The sequence below is a fragment of the Nyctereutes procyonoides genome, unplaced genomic scaffold (genome assembly GCF_905146905.1).
Source record: "Nyctereutes procyonoides isolate TBG_1078 unplaced genomic scaffold, NYPRO_anot_genome, whole genome shotgun sequence".
In the NCBI taxonomy this organism is placed as follows: Eukaryota; Metazoa; Chordata; class Mammalia; order Carnivora; family Canidae; genus Nyctereutes; species Nyctereutes procyonoides.
This window is the reverse complement of record NW_026575051.1, coordinates 45,019,831-45,035,841: the sequence shown is the minus strand read 5'-3', so window position 1 is coordinate 45,035,841 and position 16,011 is coordinate 45,019,831. Positions and strand designations below refer to the sequence as shown.

The 16,011-nt window shown below is 44.9% G+C and overlaps 1 long non-coding RNA gene across 1 annotated transcript in view; it reads right to left on the bottom strand.

Annotated features, from left to right (window-relative positions):
* The window catches only part of LOC129513114 (uncharacterized), a 69,878-nt gene extending 61,621 nt beyond the window's left edge, over positions 1-8,257 (bottom strand). The window contains exons 1-2 of the long non-coding RNA XR_008665141.1: positions 7,992-8,257; positions 7,034-7,101 (exon numbers count right to left, since the gene is read on the bottom strand). This is a non-coding gene — a long non-coding RNA (uncharacterized LOC129513114). The remainder of the gene's footprint in view (positions 1-7,033; positions 7,102-7,991) is intronic.
* Positions 8,258-16,011: the final 7,754 nt, after the last annotated feature.

The window sequence follows — 16,011 nt, the reverse complement described above, 5'->3', positions numbered from 1 at the left end:
TGCACAATGGGGAAAGCAGTGTAGATCCAACCCACTCTCTTTTAAATCAATGGTCACCCTCTACCATTCTGACAAATTGTTCAATTCACTGAGTTGCTGCTGAATTCTTTTGAAAGTTTATTTTTGGTGATTTTTCACACCAGTAGTTTTCATAGATGATTTGATAGAATAGCTCAGTTATCAGTTTCCCATCTGAGTCACATTTCAGTTGCTGAAGCAATTCTCCGAGACTCAACATTAAGATGTGAATAGATGAGTTTCTTTTTAAACACACTTTACACAGTCTTTTCTATTTCTGCAGGTGTATGCCCTGCCTCTGCCTCTACTTCAGTTGGTGAAAAGTCTCTTTACAAACTCTCCTCCGGGATCCTGGGTGGCTCAAGCGGTTTGGCGCTGGCCTTTGGCCCAGGGCACGATCCTGGAGATCCGGGATCGAGTCCCACGTCGGGTTCCCTGCATGGAGCCTGCTTCTCCCTCTGCCTGTGTCTCTGCCTCTCTCTCTCTCTATGTCTATCATGAATAAATAAATAAAATTTAGGGATCCCTGGGTGGCGCAGCAGTTTGGCGCCTGCCTTTGGCCCAGGGCACGATCCTGGAGACCCGGGATCGAATCCCACATCAGGCTCCCAGTGCATGGAGCCTGCTTCTCCCTCTGCCTATGTCTCTGCCTCTCTCTCTCTCTCTGTGTGTGACTATCATAAATAAATAAATAATAAATAAATAAATAAATAAATAAATAAAATTAAAAAAAAAAAACTCTCCTCCCCCTGGTAAAAGATATATGCTTGCTGGTTTCCTACAATTGGTAATTTGGCAAAATGATTTTTGGAGAACTAATCTAGTGTCACCACCAAGTGTCACATCCTACTGTAGTTAAATTGTTTCCATTCACATAGTAAATTATTTCAGCAGCTGAAATAAGCAAATTTTTAGGGAAAAAAGGTCTTCACCAAAATTACTGTTTTTACATATACATGTGGTGTCAAATAACATACCAAAAAACAATCACAACCATACCACCTCCACTCAAAAGTGTTGTTTCCTGCATGCACTGTCCTGGCAGTTTATGTGTGGATGACAGGGTAGGAACAGAAGAAGAGAGAGCTGAGAGTGCAGAATTAAGACCTCTCTTTGCCTTCACCTTGATAGAGCACATCACCATTTGAAAGCACTCTCAAAACAGGCTGTTTCAGGGTTCCTGGGTGGCTTTGTTGGTTAAGCATCTGTCTTTGGCTCAGGTCATGACCCCAGGGTCCTGGGATGGAGCCCCATGTGAGAGATAGGGTGGTGGTGGTGGGGTCCCTGCTCAGCAGGAGCCTGCGTCTCCCTCTCCCTCTCCCCCTCTCCTTGCTTGTGCTTTCTCTCTCTAATAAATAAATAAAATCTAAAAAAATACATGCTGTTTCATCTGATCCACAGAATCAGTTAACGTGTTTGCCAGGGTTCACAGTGCTGTTTCTCAGTTGAGGTAAAGGAAGCTCATAAAAGTTAAAGAACTTCGACCCAAAGTCACATAAGCAGTAGTGAAAGGATCTGCATGAAAAACCACCTCTCAACTCTTGCTCCTTTAACTTGGTCCTAACTCCTACTCAGACATTTTTTATACTTCCGCCTAAAAGAATATCAGCCAAATACTTTTACTTATGCTTCCTTTAGGGATTTTTATTGGTTCACCTCTGACCATGCTTTTTTTGCTTTTTTAATACAGTTAATTTATTTTTTATTTTCACACAGTTCATGTGGCTATAAACTCTTGAAGGTGAAGGTCAAGTCTTAGTGGTCAGCATAGTTCACAACATGTCTCTGGCATATAATAGGTCTCCATTTAGCTCCTCACTTTGCCTAGACCTTCCTTGGATGCTTTAAATATAGCCAGTGAGTACTAACCAATCAAGCAGTTTCTAAAGCTCTGGCAGGACTTCTAAGACCTGCTCACATACAAGTTCAGGAATGAGAATAATATGTCAGGCTATTTTAAACAATAAATGCAACTGTTCTAAGAACAGACAAACACAAAGGTTTTTTTTTTTCTAATCTCTTTGAAGACTGGAAATACAGATCAATGTATCATGTCCATCATCTCCCTTAGAAACTGAAGATTTCAAGTTTTCTTCTCTTAACTATACATCTCATCTGGAAAATTTGAGCTGACTGGTGTTGAACCAAATATCCTAAAACGGTATTAGAAAAACTGTTCACTGAGAAGGTAAAATGTAAAAGTGTGTTGGGAAAAGAACTTAACAAGAAGGCTGCAGCCACTTTAGAAGTGTAAAACTCCCTCCACAGGGGAGTTGGGACACTAAAACTTCCATCAAAGCACATGAAAATGACATCAGTGGTCTGTTATCCCCTCATAAATGGACCAGACCTGGGCAAAGACGCTTGAGCAATGTCAGCCCTTGTCAAATGCATAACAAAGTTTGACATCTGTTAAATCATTAAGGATACAAATAAAATGTTAACCAAGACAGAGAAGGAAGGGAGAGTGCTGATAGTATGTATTAGGACTAAAAGTAAAAGGCCAGAAAAGACGTGATTAATTCCTAGACTTTGGAATCTCACTATAGGTTGTTGGCTAAATGTTTCTTTGCTTTTTTTTTTTTTAAACCTTCCCAAGTTTCAAGTCACTGGAAACAACTCTGGTAATAAAACGACTATGGAAATCTGTAATAGATGGATTTAGGGCTTTTCACACTGATATGGCTGTTTTCACAATAAGAGGATATCCTTTGGCCCTTATATCCCCATCTTCCTCCAGATACCTGGTTTCAATTTCATGGAATGTAATTCTCCCTGACCTCAAAGAGAACTTTGTCCTTGAACTAGCTCCATAGAGCAAAGCTCAAATCTCGGCCTATAGTATTCATCTTAGTTTTTGTACCTGATTAAGCTGTGTTTTCTATTTTCCTTGTCCTTTGAGTATGCGGCACACTAGTCTGGAAGTTCTCTTGTCCAGGAAACAGACGAGTTTCCTTTCGAAACTTGTGACCAAGAAAAAGACACTTAGACATCAAATTGTTTTACTTTCATTTTCCTAGGAAAAAAAGGAAATACTACATTTCCCAGATTCCTCTGCAGGCACATGGTGCTTTGGGACTGATTTCTGGCCAACAGAATGTGATCAGAAGTCACAAGTGTCATTTCCAGGCTGAGGTAATTAAGAGTGGGTATGATTTCCCCACACATCCTCTTTCCTTTCCTCATCAAACTTGGAAGTCAGGTTCTTCATGGCACAGCTACAAGAAGGGGTCAGCCTAGGTCCTGAGTCACCAATTGGAGGAAAGATGCCACCTCACCCACATCAGGATCTTAAGTAAGTAGACTAGTATTGGGTTATTCCACTGTTATTCAGAGATTGTCTGAGACTGCGGTTAATATTAATTTCCATGACTAATAAATAACCTCTAGAATGTTGAAATTTCCTAAAAGAAGTCTGAGGCTTACATAATAAAAGCACCATAAATGGACAGAGATGAATATGCATCCAACTGAGCTCAAGGAAACCTAACCGGCCCCAAGGAGAACAGATTCCAGACTTTATATGTGGGTACATGGGGACTTCTTGCAGGTACAAAGGGGCAAAAGAGGAAAGTTGTACAGGATGTACCATTTCACACCCTTGGGCCTGCCAATCAAGGAGAGAACCCTTAGAAGGAAGAGCCAGAATGCACTAACTCACGAAAAAGGGATTTTCACTGCTCTGTGGGGTTGGGGTTGGGAAAGGAAAAAGGAGAATCCAGAGCAACAGGAAAAGGTAAGTAATCTGGACTACTACAGCTCAATTCAATACAGGTAAAAAGCGACACTTCAGCAGGGCCTCCAACATGCAAGATCCAAGTATGTACTTAGGCCTGGTAATGAGAAGTTGGGATGACCATGGAGAGCATATCAGTAACTTGGGGGGCAGTGAGCAATAGCCCAAGAAGCTCCAGAAGCACCAGTCTCCCAAGGTGGAAGAGCAGGAATGTTGAGTCCCTGGGAGGGTCACAGCATGAAGGACTACTTGGAGGAGCTTCAGTCTAAGGTAAGCATTGAGGGCTGAGGATGGGGCAGGGTTGCAGTCCCAATGATCCAAATGATGGAAGCAGCACAGAAATTGTGAGAACTTACTGTATCCTTCTCCCACCAGGACTGTTCTAGAATACTGTTTACCAGTTCTGCCTATAACCATATTCTGGAATCCTTTAAAGCCAGGAGAAGAATCCAGATGCACATGTTTTAACAGAATGTGGCTGTCTTCTCACTCCTCCTTTCCATCTCCCTTTCCCTGGGAGAGCTTCAGGGAGTTGTCAACATGGCCAAGAAAATCATGCCACAGGAATAGGCAGGCTTCACTGAATCCCTCTTCATGGGACGGGTGGACCCCACTTCTGGTTGGGTACCACATTGCTTCGTACCCACTGTCTACACTTAACAGGAGGAGAAATTCTTCCTCATATGCCTCTCTCTTCTGTCATCATAGCCTGTTTTCCTTCTGCCACATTCTGTGCATCTGCTAAGGAAGGGGGTTGGATATATGTTCTAGATCATTTGGCATGTACTCCACAAACAAGCAACTCTAGCCTGACTGTGCCCCCTGGCTGACTTGGAGATAAGACAGCGGAACTTGGCAGAGAAGGAGACCTATGTGCACCAGCGCTCCCAAAGTTTAGCCTTCCCTCTTTTACACCAAATAAGTGGATGTTTATGAATAAAGGATAAGGTTTTATTCACTCACAAGTATTTATTGAGTATAGTGCTACAAAACACTGGAATAGCTCTTTGGGAAATACTGATGTAGAAACTGTTCCTGCACTCATGGGGCCAGCTTATGGAATGATAGAGGGCATAAGAAATAGTTTCCAATAAGTTTAATGTATAGAGGGATGTGTTATGTGCCTAAAAGATGGAGAAATAAAATGCCATGAGGGCTAATTCAGAGGAAGATGAGATTACTCTCAGATGAATTCAGGATCATAAAGTATTGGTGCTATGTGGCATCACTGCGGTCACTTCATCAATACTTCAGGTGGAAGCTTAGGATGTTAGATGATTACACAAGCTCATGGAGCCAATGAGAGCCAACAAAACCTTGAGCTGGTTTCTTCCGAATCCAAGTCTTTGCCCACTCTGCTATGCCATGCTGCTTATTAGTCATGGGGCTTCCTGAAATAAATTACCTGCTGTCCTAGATTCAGCCAATCAACATAAACATCATGAAGTTCATGAGCTTGGGAAGCTTACAATCTAGTACAGCAGGTCAAATATGTACATGTACATTTCCATGCTTTTCTAAGATACAACTAACCTCAGAAAATATATTGATGTATTAACCAAATATTGATATACTTAACCAAAATATGGATATACTTAACCCATTATCAATCTGCAAGATTTAGCAGGAGGAGAAGGGTTACAGTTTAGTGGGGTTTTTTTTAAGATTTTATTTATTTATTCATGAGAGACAGAGAGAAGCAGAGACATAGGCAGAGGGAGAGGCAGGCTTCCTGTGGGGAGCCAGATGTGGGACTCGATCCCAGGACCCCAGGATCAAGACCTGAGCCAAAGGCAGATGCTCAACCACTGAGCCACCCAGGTGCCCTACAGTTTAGTGGGTTTGAGCAGGTGAAAGAAGGAAGAGGGACAAAAATAGAAGATCTCAGAGGCCATTTGCCTGGTGGTAGATCCAGGACAAACAACCGGTCTCCATAAGACTTAGAACCACTGCTGGGTTCTCAACAAGTACTCAGTTTTAAAGATCTACACAGTAAGAGACAGAGTGAGGGAGGATGGGGGAAAGGGGAATGTCACTTTGTATTTTGTTCCTGGCCCAAACCCCCAATATTTAATAGAATACTGACTCTCTGTAGTGATCTGTAAAACTTTCATGCTCCCATCCCCCTCCAACATAATACTCAAAGATCTATCTACCTCCTCTTGGAACTCATTCATGCAGTGACTTATCCCAAGTGATTCTGATAGCTGCCATCCCCTGGTGATTTGGAGCAGAATCTACCGGTGGACCTGCAGCCTCCGGGACTGACCCACTCCTACCCTTGCTGGTTTAGGGCAAGGTCTATCTTATCAACACCTTCTTCTCTTTCCAGAAACTTAATCATTGTGGGCAAGTAAGGAGGGTAAGGGAACTCAGAGACCTTGTTCATTTAACTGTACTAACATCTTCAAGTCCAAATTTTGGTATTCTTATTTGCTCTGAAGCCCAAAAGTAGTGTACCCTTGAATACTTTATTGCTGTAGAAAAGGAGAAAGGAAACTAACACTTGTGTTATGTTAATGACAATAAAACATGGCTGTAATAACCTAACACTTAGAAAAAGGTCTCTTAGTGCCAGGCTCTGGAATGGCTGCTCTATAAGCCTTTGGGGTAGATTGTGCCCATTTTATAAAGAAAACTGGATCTCAGAGAGAGAGAGATTAAGTGCCTTGCCAAAGGTTACAGCAGAGCCCTAGGTGCAGAAGCCAGCCCTGAATTCAGGTCTTTCTGATTCCAAAGTTCTCTCCAAACACCCAACTGCCTCTATATAGACAAACAACTTTATTTTAACTATAATGAAGTAAAAATATCAAAAAAAAAAAAAGAGTATCTAAGTGTGTGGGGGCTTGTGGAGGAGGGGAACAGTTGGTCTCGCATATGGAGCAGCCTGTAAAACATGCCATGGTGCTTCCAGTATCACTGTTGTCATCACCACCACCACCACCACCACTGCCATCAGTTTAGGGAATAGCTTGCTTATTGAAAGAATCTGATAGGATTTCTCCTTGTGCTCAATGAGAATCACATTTCACTTTTGCTGCTAGGAGGCTCAGAGACAAATTTAAAGCTCCTCTTTAATAACTGTCTAGTACTCCACATACTTATTAGGGTTCTTATTTTCTTCTCATCTTGACCCAAGATTTTGATTTCTATGTTGTCTTTTTCTATAACTTATTCATCATTTTCATATTTTTTTCGTATATGGATTCCCATGAGACCCCTCAAAACTTTAGTGGAATAAGATAAGGTATGCATGATATTAATTAAAATATAACTTACCTGGGTAGAGCTTTCATCTGTAGCATCACACAGACTCTTTAGTCCTTTGAATTCTATTGCTAGCCAATCTGAAAAAAAAAAAAAGAAAAAAATCAAGACACCATCTGGCTGTCTTTGGAAAGACAGAGGTAATTCAGGTCTTTGATCTGCTCTGCACATGGACTGGGAGAGGGAGAGAGGACCAAATCTCCCTGACACAGACAATCACTCGCTTTATTAAACAAGTGTCTTATATTATACACAGAAAGTAGTGCATTATGTGGATGCACAAGAAAAAATTATGATGAAAAGTAGATACTGAGCGAACTGAGTACTCTGGGTTTTGAAACATTAACGTCACAGCTGTTTCTAATAATTTTTCTCTAACTGCAAGCTTATTTCCACAATATGTACTAATGTAACTGTAACTGCCCCAAATGTTTTTCATTTTTTTAAATGAAGTCTTCTTAGAAATAACTATACAACTGAGAGCCCAGAACCATCTTAGATCACTACCCCCATACACAGGTTATGTTGCATTCATTTTTTTTTTTTTTTGTTCTGCTATGATTCAAGATGGGGCAGTTTGAAACAGCTGACCTACTTAAAAACTTGTGAAATATGCCTTTCTAAACAACAATAACAAAACAAAACGAAAGAGAGCCTCAGTAATGAGAAGTCAAGAAAGTTATTAGGTGGTGTGCTCTGGGACTTTAAGTGGCAATGGCAATGGCAATGCCAATGGCAATGGGGGTGGGGGAAGCGCATTCCTTTACCCATATCTGAGGCGGTGGTAATGGCAACAGGTCGTGGGAAGCTGCCTGAGAAATCTCTGCCGGCCGGCCCACGGCTTGGGGAGATGTAAGCCTTCGGTTAGAGGGTTGGCTGCATGATAGCATTAAAACTCTGGGGTGTACCTACAGTCAAGGGCAAAGAAAACCTGCGTGACCATTCCTTTCAGGTTCCTCCTTCTAATTACCTTTTATTTGCAATTATCTCCTTCCATCCGGTAGATGTCTCCTCTTCCAGACGGTTTTATATTTTTGTGAAGGGTTGGGATTCTTCCTCCTTTAAGGACTCTCCGCGCGTAGGTCTGACAGTCAGAAACCCGCGCCTTCTCTGAGGCTGGTGGTTCTCTGGCGCGACCCGGGGTCGCCTTCCCCGCGTCCGCAGATCAGGGTAACCTACACGACTTCCCCTTCAGCCTAAATTGCGTCGGCCAGCTCCTCCTCCCGCCCGGGGCTGCCGAGGGTCACGACTGCGGCCCGCCGCGGCCGGATGCTGGGGTCACCCCGGAGCCAAGCACCGGGCGACGTGCGGGGCGAGTGCGCCCGACTCTGCCAGGGCGCCCTGCACCTCCCCCACCCCCCCACCCCCCCCCCCGGCGATCGGCTGCGCCCACCCGCCCGAAGCACGGCGGGCTCCGCGGAGCCTAGACCCCCGAGAGCCCCTTCCTGGAGGAGGTTGCAGGCCAGGGCCTGAACTACCTCAAAATTCTGGGCGGGCTGAGCACAGGCACCCAGGGGGAGTTGGCAGTCTCTCTGCCACCCCCCTCCCGCCCCACCGGAATATATGACCCCACCACCCAGCGGGCAAGCAGGGCAGGGATTAGGATCCAAGCTGTAATCTGGAGGAGGTTAAAGCTGGGACGTGCTCAAGGTCACGATACAAATACACGCGGCCCCGCGCCGGGAGCGCAGCGCGGTCGGCCACCACCCGCTTGCTCGTCCCCGAGCGCTCCGGAGGGGCGGGCCGCCGGCCGGGGCGCGGGCCGAGGCCGGAGGTCTGGGTGGATTCGGGTTTACGCCCCGGGGTGAGGAAGCGGTGGGCGGCGCGGCTGCCCCGGCCGGTGGGGCCCCGGACCGCAGGGCGGAGCGCGAGCAGGGGCGTGCGCCGCGGGGCCCCGGAGCCGCAAAGAGGCCCAGGCGCCTCTGGATATGCGGCTTCGGGACCTCAGCAGCGAGCGTGGCGGGCGCCCAGCTCCCGGGCAGTGCCCGCAGAAAAGCGTGGCCCGCGCTGCGCCAGACCTAGAGCTCCCTGCGGGAAGTGGGGGGCGGGGGGCTTAGGTTTTCACGGACTTTGTTCTGTAACCGAGTTTTTAAACAGAGTTGTGGGCTCAAATGGAAAACAAGAACAGCCTGCTCCCCTCCACTCCATCCCCCCTCGGCTCTACCGCGCTCCGCCAGATTGATAGCCCGAGGCGCCCCCAGGCGCGCACGCTCGCGCGCGCTCCCGGGCACGCACGCACGCAGGCACACAAGCCACACGCGCTAACCGCGGGGTCTCCTCGCCTCCCAGGCTGCCCGGGTAGGGTGGTGCGGCTTTAAGGGGCTGGAGAAGTCACTGGGCCAGACGCCGTGCGGGGCGGTGGCCGGGGCTGCTCACCCTTCTCGCCGGCAAGGGGAGGCGCAGAGGGGCAGCGGTCGCCCACACTCATCCGTAACTCCCCAGCGGCCTCCGAACAGCGAACGCCCCAGGAAATGATCCTCTGATTGTTCGCACTTACTGTGCACTTAGCACCGAGAGGGTGGTTCTTTGCACTTATCCGCAGAAACCCGCGGCTCCGCGGCCCGGACTTCACTTTTGCCGCTGAGCGTGAGTCCGCCGGTAGCCGCGCGTCGCCGGCTTCCCCACTCCAACAGGTGGCGCGGGCCAGCGGCCACTGGTTAGGGCGCCCCTTGCCTTGCCTGACCTACAAGGCTCGGGGCGCCGTGGCCCGCCACTTCGCCCCGAGGAAGAGGGCGCGGGCTCAGTGGGAGCCAGCGTCCCGGAACGCGGCGTGAGCCCTGGGAAGTGAACGCGCACGCGGGGTCCGGACAGCGAGCAGCTACAGCGCCGCCGCAGAGCTTCCCAGGGAGCCACCCTTGATTTCCCGGGAAGGGTTTGATTGTTAATAGCTAGGACGAACGTGCCTTTCAGGTGACTCGAACAGAGGAACTCCTTGGGGATCCGGAAACAGTGTAGATTGTTGCTGCCTGCCCATCGACCCTACACATACCCCCTGCCAAGTTGGCCTCCCTTCGTCCTCTTTGATTTTGCGCGCGCGCGCGCGCGCACACACACACACACACACACACACACACACACGGTTGGAGAATTAGAGACGGTGAATTAGGGAGAAAAGCCAAGCCTTTCTCCGCCAGTGAGTCCCTTCTGGGAGGACTCTGATCCAGGGACCGCGTCCTGTCCTCGCTCGGGTCCCCGCGGCCAAGCCCCACTCGCTAGGGCCAGGCGAGCCCAGTGGCTGCTGGAAGCCACTACCGCGCGCGGCGGACGCGCGGCTCCGAGCGCGCAGCTTCCCGAAGCAGCCCGCGAGGCTGATTTATGCTCCAGCGGCTCGCGAAAACCCCAATGCTTTGGCTGGGTTAATTTTTGTCAATTGTTCTTCATCACACTGAGATAGTTTGCAGCTCGAGGCGGGTCTTATTTATCACCCTGCACATTTGAAATACAGTCAGACATAAAAATAACTGACTCTGGGACTCTGGCGCAATATTGGAGCCGTCGGGGAATAATTTGCCTAACTGACTTGGACGTTTCACCTTCTAAACAGAAATGCAACTCTCAGTCAAACAGTAAATCAGATTGTCTTCGGCAGTGGGGGAAGAAAAAAGCACCAAGCCCAGAAGGCAACGCAAACAAAATGAAAGAAAACGCAGATATTGACCAAAGCAAAATGAGCTTCAGAAACCCAGACAGGATTTTGATTTTAGGCGTGGAACCTCATGGGGATTGTGAATTCCTCAATGTTTTACCAACCGGATCCGTCCCAGAAATTCCGGGGTGCCCCGGAAACTGAAATACTTTATTTCTTTCTTTTTACCATTATTGCTGTTTTTGTTATTAAATATTAACGAATAATAAATGCTGTTTGGGGGGTCTCCTTGAAGAGCTCTAATTATAAATGCTAGCGAGAGGGCGCAGAATGCTTTGGGAAGGACTGGGTGGGAGCTCGGAAGTGACCTAAAGCTTGGAAAAGAAGGAAATCAGAAATTGTCCTGGCACTCTCCTTATTCACAAAGTTCTGTGAATAGATAGAAAAGAATCCGACAGTCTTTTCCACGCCTCAGAAATTCCTTTGCCGGCCTATGTGGAAGCCCCCAATAATGAAAGTTCAACTTCTCACTGCCTCACTTAGACCAAGTGGTTAAGAACCTAGCCACGACTAGCCTCAGGTAAGGCAGGAACTGGAAAAGAAGAGAAAATCCATGCAGGCGACCACTCAACAGTTGATCATAAAGGGAAACTCAAAACACAGCCAAATAAAACTTATGCAGGGGAAGGGTGCATCTGCTATTATTCTGCATTACTTCTACCCCCAAGTAAATTTCATTCTAGCACAAGAAAGGGGGAGATTAGGCTCCCACTTTCACAGCATAAATCTGAGGATGGTTTTCTTGACCTGAACCCACAGTGACCTTACCTGTAGGCACTTCCCTACCACTTTTAAGGTACTTAAACAAGTCTATATTTGTTTAAACTCCTTTTTGACCAAGTCCTTTCTCATGACTTGCTTCTTACCTCTCTCCAAATAAACTTGAACAAGAGAGCTGTGACTTTTAAAATCCACAAAGTAAAATTAAATTTAAAGATACCACAGGGGGCTTCAGGTAGAAAATTGGAGGGATTATTATTTTTTTTTGGAGGGATTATTTTAAAATAATTTTGAAGGTTTAAGGGATGATACGTTGGTAGTTGATAGTACTTGATATCCATTGATAATACTGAATCTATAATATTATGATTGCAATCAAAATACGTAGTTTCAAAGGTGTTAAATGAGATAAATTTACATCTAATCTTTTGATTGGAAAAATATCAGCAAGTATTTGGATTTTTTTCTCTCTCTCAAGAGTAAAGTGAACTGGTACGTTTTTGACATTTGCAGGATCTAATTATAATCTGGTGGTTTTTACATCGGCCCCAACCTGGATTTCCCCAAGTTGACGTTTCTGCTTTTTCGAAGGGGGATCTCAATAAATTCAGAATGTTATGTTGACATGCAATACTCCTGTTGTGAGTCATCCTTTGCCAATAGACAGTCTGATGTCCTTTTCAGTATAACCAGCTGGGAAATTAAAAGAAATGTGTTTGCTTCTCCACATTTGATAATTTTTTTTGTTTTTTCCCCCTTTATTTCTAACACATCAAGATGAGTTCTTTCTCTTAGAATCCCAAACCACAAATATCTCCAAAAACGTATATTTCAAAAATTAAATCTACAGATGTAATACATACTGTGAACCCTATAAAATGCGTTTACAATGCTGACTTAAAGAAAGAAATTTATAACTTTCATATGTACCTTCCTTGTGCAATAGGCAACTGCCATATGTTTCCGACTTTCATAATTCAGTTTTTCCTGGACATCTGTAGCAGGTAGTGAGTGCTTCTTAAAGTACATTTTATGTAATATGAGAAGGAACCCGCACCAAAGACTAAAGGTTAACATAAAAAAGCAGAAGTCTTTCTAGAAATGCTAGTTATTCTAAATTTACATCACCTATTACCAATGGCCTGTGATAGGTTTTTTTCCTCCCTCTTTCTTCATGAGGCTGGATTTGGAAATGCAGTATTGTAGATGTCAAGGACCTTTATTTACAAGCAACTTTTTCAAAATATTGAAATGTTTGGGTAGAGTTCCTCTTGTTATTAGTATTCTTTAGGCTTTTGCTTGAAGATTCTCATTTGGCTCTTCCTGAAAACCCGTATTGGAAATATATTCCAGTACAATTATTTTATTTAAGACAAAGTTTCATATTTTAATATTTCCCCCCTATATTTTTAGAGGGAAAAGAACTAAGCTCTTCATTTTTCATTGATCTCAATTGTTCATGAAACATTTCTTATAGGATGGAAGAGTTCACACAATTAAAAGTGAAAAGAAAACAAAACCAAAAGTCATGCAGAAACGTCATAGTTTGTTGTCAAATTTTTTGCCCACGTGTTTAAATCAGGGTTCATTCACACTATTACTACTATTTTTCAATAGCTCACTTCTTTTTGTGCAATTCCTGTGCTAACTTTAAATTACTGTTAAAAATCTTTTCATTCAGCTGAAACTGAAATGTCTCATCTGTCAGTACAAAAATATGAATAAATGCCAGTCACATTATTCATTGTTTACACTTTCAGCAGATTATATAAATGTGCACAAAATTTCCACTGTTTAAGAACTTTGGTATCTACAGTTGTGAAAAATGAGAACAGGGCCCAATTTACAGCCAATTAAAAGACGTAATAATTTTTATAAAAAGTTAGAAACCATACCTAGTAGTTCTTAAATGGCGCCTAGATAAGGACACTTAGTTCCATTTTCTTTCTTTTTTTTTTTCATTTTCAATTCATTTTAGTAAAGTAGCAGACTCAAGATAATCTTTGTTTATAGGGAAGTAGTATTAAGTATTTAATTCCAAGAACATAAAAGTATTATATATTTTAAAAATCAATTTGAACATAATTTTGTATAATATAAGCTCCTAAAGTGCCCATTTACTATTTGGAGGATATTATTTAATTTCCCCATTCATTGTCTTAGTCCGATTTATATGCAAATCGACCTGTTGAAATGCTGGTATCATCAAGGTCCAACTACCCATACTTGGGTATTCACTTACTATTTCTATTACTTCCTTCAAGCCATCTTATATTTGAATCGGGTTTTAGTGATAGAGAAACGGTGGCCTTCTTGGTTGGACTTTTCTGTTACTAACCCCTAATTGTAGGGCTGTGGGAGGAGTGCCAGGTCCGTGAATGAGGAAGTGAAGCAGTGATTTTTTTTTCAGCGCAGGATGAAAAATAATTGCAGTATCCTGTGGAAGCAGAGCAGACACTGCTGGTAAACGGACATGAATGGGGAAGCTCATTAGCCTAACGGAGTAGTTTTGTTCTAGACACTCCTTCACCACCCTTCGACTTGGAAGGTCAGAGGCCCTTTCTAGAATCTCTTCCTTTCCCGCCTCCAAGCTGGAAAACTTAGAGGTGGGAGGGATGGAGGAATGAAGACAAACTTAATCTCAGAGCACACTCTCCTTTGGCTCTACCAAAACCTTCTAAGCCCCAGGGAGAAATAAGCCTTGATTTAAAAACCAACACTACACAAGACTCTCTGTGCACCCCCCTCCTCCGGCCTCCACCTTTTCGACCCCTGAAGGGCTCTTCTGTAGGCTCCTGGAGTTCTTTGGTAGACGAACTCAGTCTCAGACGATCAGAATTGCGGAACAGACTGGTTGTTGAAGAGAAGAATGGTAACCGGTCGCCAGCCCGTGGGAAGGTGCTGTCTGTGCGTGCTATTTGCGGCAGAATCGAGCAGTGAGGAATTGCGGGAGCGGATCTCTTTCTGCGCAGGGCCTGGGTTTGCAGCCGGAGCCCGAGGCTCCGCAGAGAAGCCAGCGCGGAAGAGCGCAGCCAGCCAGACCCTGGCCACCCGAATTTATTCCCGTAGACTTTGTAAACTTGCAGATTATAGCTTATTATTTTTTATTAATTCAAATCAGAGGGAGGGGCAAGAAGAACAATATGTAGGAGGAGAAAGGAGAAGGAAGAGAGTGGGAAACGGTAAGGAATGGAATGGAGGAGAGAGCGAGCCCTAGCCCGCGTGTGTGGCGCGGTACTGTGACTCCGGGGGGCTTCAGGCATCCCGGGCTCCCAATTAAGATAAGGCTCCTTCCCAGATCAAGTTACAAAGCAATTTAGCCAAATAAGTGTCCCTCTTTGGGCTTGGATGGGGCCTTCCTTCACCCTCTCTCATCAGTTAGTCTATTTCTTGTAAGTTAGTATTTTAGCGAATAATAAAATGTCTTTCTATGTGTGGGAAGGAAGTCCAGATCCTGCCTCTTTGGAAATTCGGAGACTACAGTGGTGCACTTGGAGTACAGGGAAAACCTCCCCTTGTCAGATCTTTAGTCAGGGAAATCAGACATGAGGTTGGAAACTTACAGCGGTTGTCAAGTGCAAAAGAAAAAAGAAAAAGAAAAAGAAAAGAAAAAGAAATCTAGAGAATGAAGTGGTGCCGCATAGGATTTTAAAGTTTGTAAATTAAAAACAATTGTTTAAAAATAAAGTACAAGAATATACAATACAAAATATAAACAATAGCAGCTTAAGTAAGAAGAAACAGCAGACTCTGTCTAAACATAGAGTTTAGATCCGATGCAAACGGCAGGATGCTACAGAAAGAATGAGCTTCGAAAAAGAATCTTTTGCAACGATCCAATGTTAAGCTGTGAAAGAACGAAGAGAAAGAGAGAAAAGAAACAGGAGGAACCAGATATGCTTTTTAATCCCGTTAGTTTTGCTATGACTGAATACGGATTCCACTATGTACCATTCTCCCAGATATGGATTTGCAAGGCTCGTAAACCCTTTCCCCTCCAGCCAAGTCTCAGAGACAGATCCACTCTGATAATATTCTTCTCTGGGTGGCTTTTATTTGAAATAGAGCCTGGTTAGTCTTGCCAGAGGGCTGACAGTTTAATCCAGTTTTAATCATTTCCTTAATGTAGCACAACCTGGGAAAAGACATTTTCTCTCTTAAAGTGACAGGAGGCGCACGCTCCCAGTACATAAGCTCTCTTCCACGTCTACACGTGCGCAGGTGCACACACGCGCATCCGCGCACACAGGCCCATACAGACAAGTGCACACATAGATCAGTGCGCACGGGCGTACTCACGTGCACACAAGCACTGACATGTGCACACACGTATTCCACCGAATTTTTCTTCTGCCAATTCGCGTCCTGTCCCGTTTCTTTTGCTCTCGCAACAAAGCAAAATGCAAGACCCTGGCTTGGCCCAGGCACGCGCAAGACAGGCTTTTGAGAAAACGCCTTGTAAAGGCGTTGTCTTCGGGGTCACTCCGGAAGGCCGAGAATCCTCCCGCCTGCGGACTCTGGCCTTCCCTCCCTCCCGCTCCTGGGAGAGGTTCGGTCCCCGTCTCCCAGAAAAAAAAAAAAAAAAAAGTCCTGGTGCGGTGAGGTCTGCGACTAGATGCTTTTG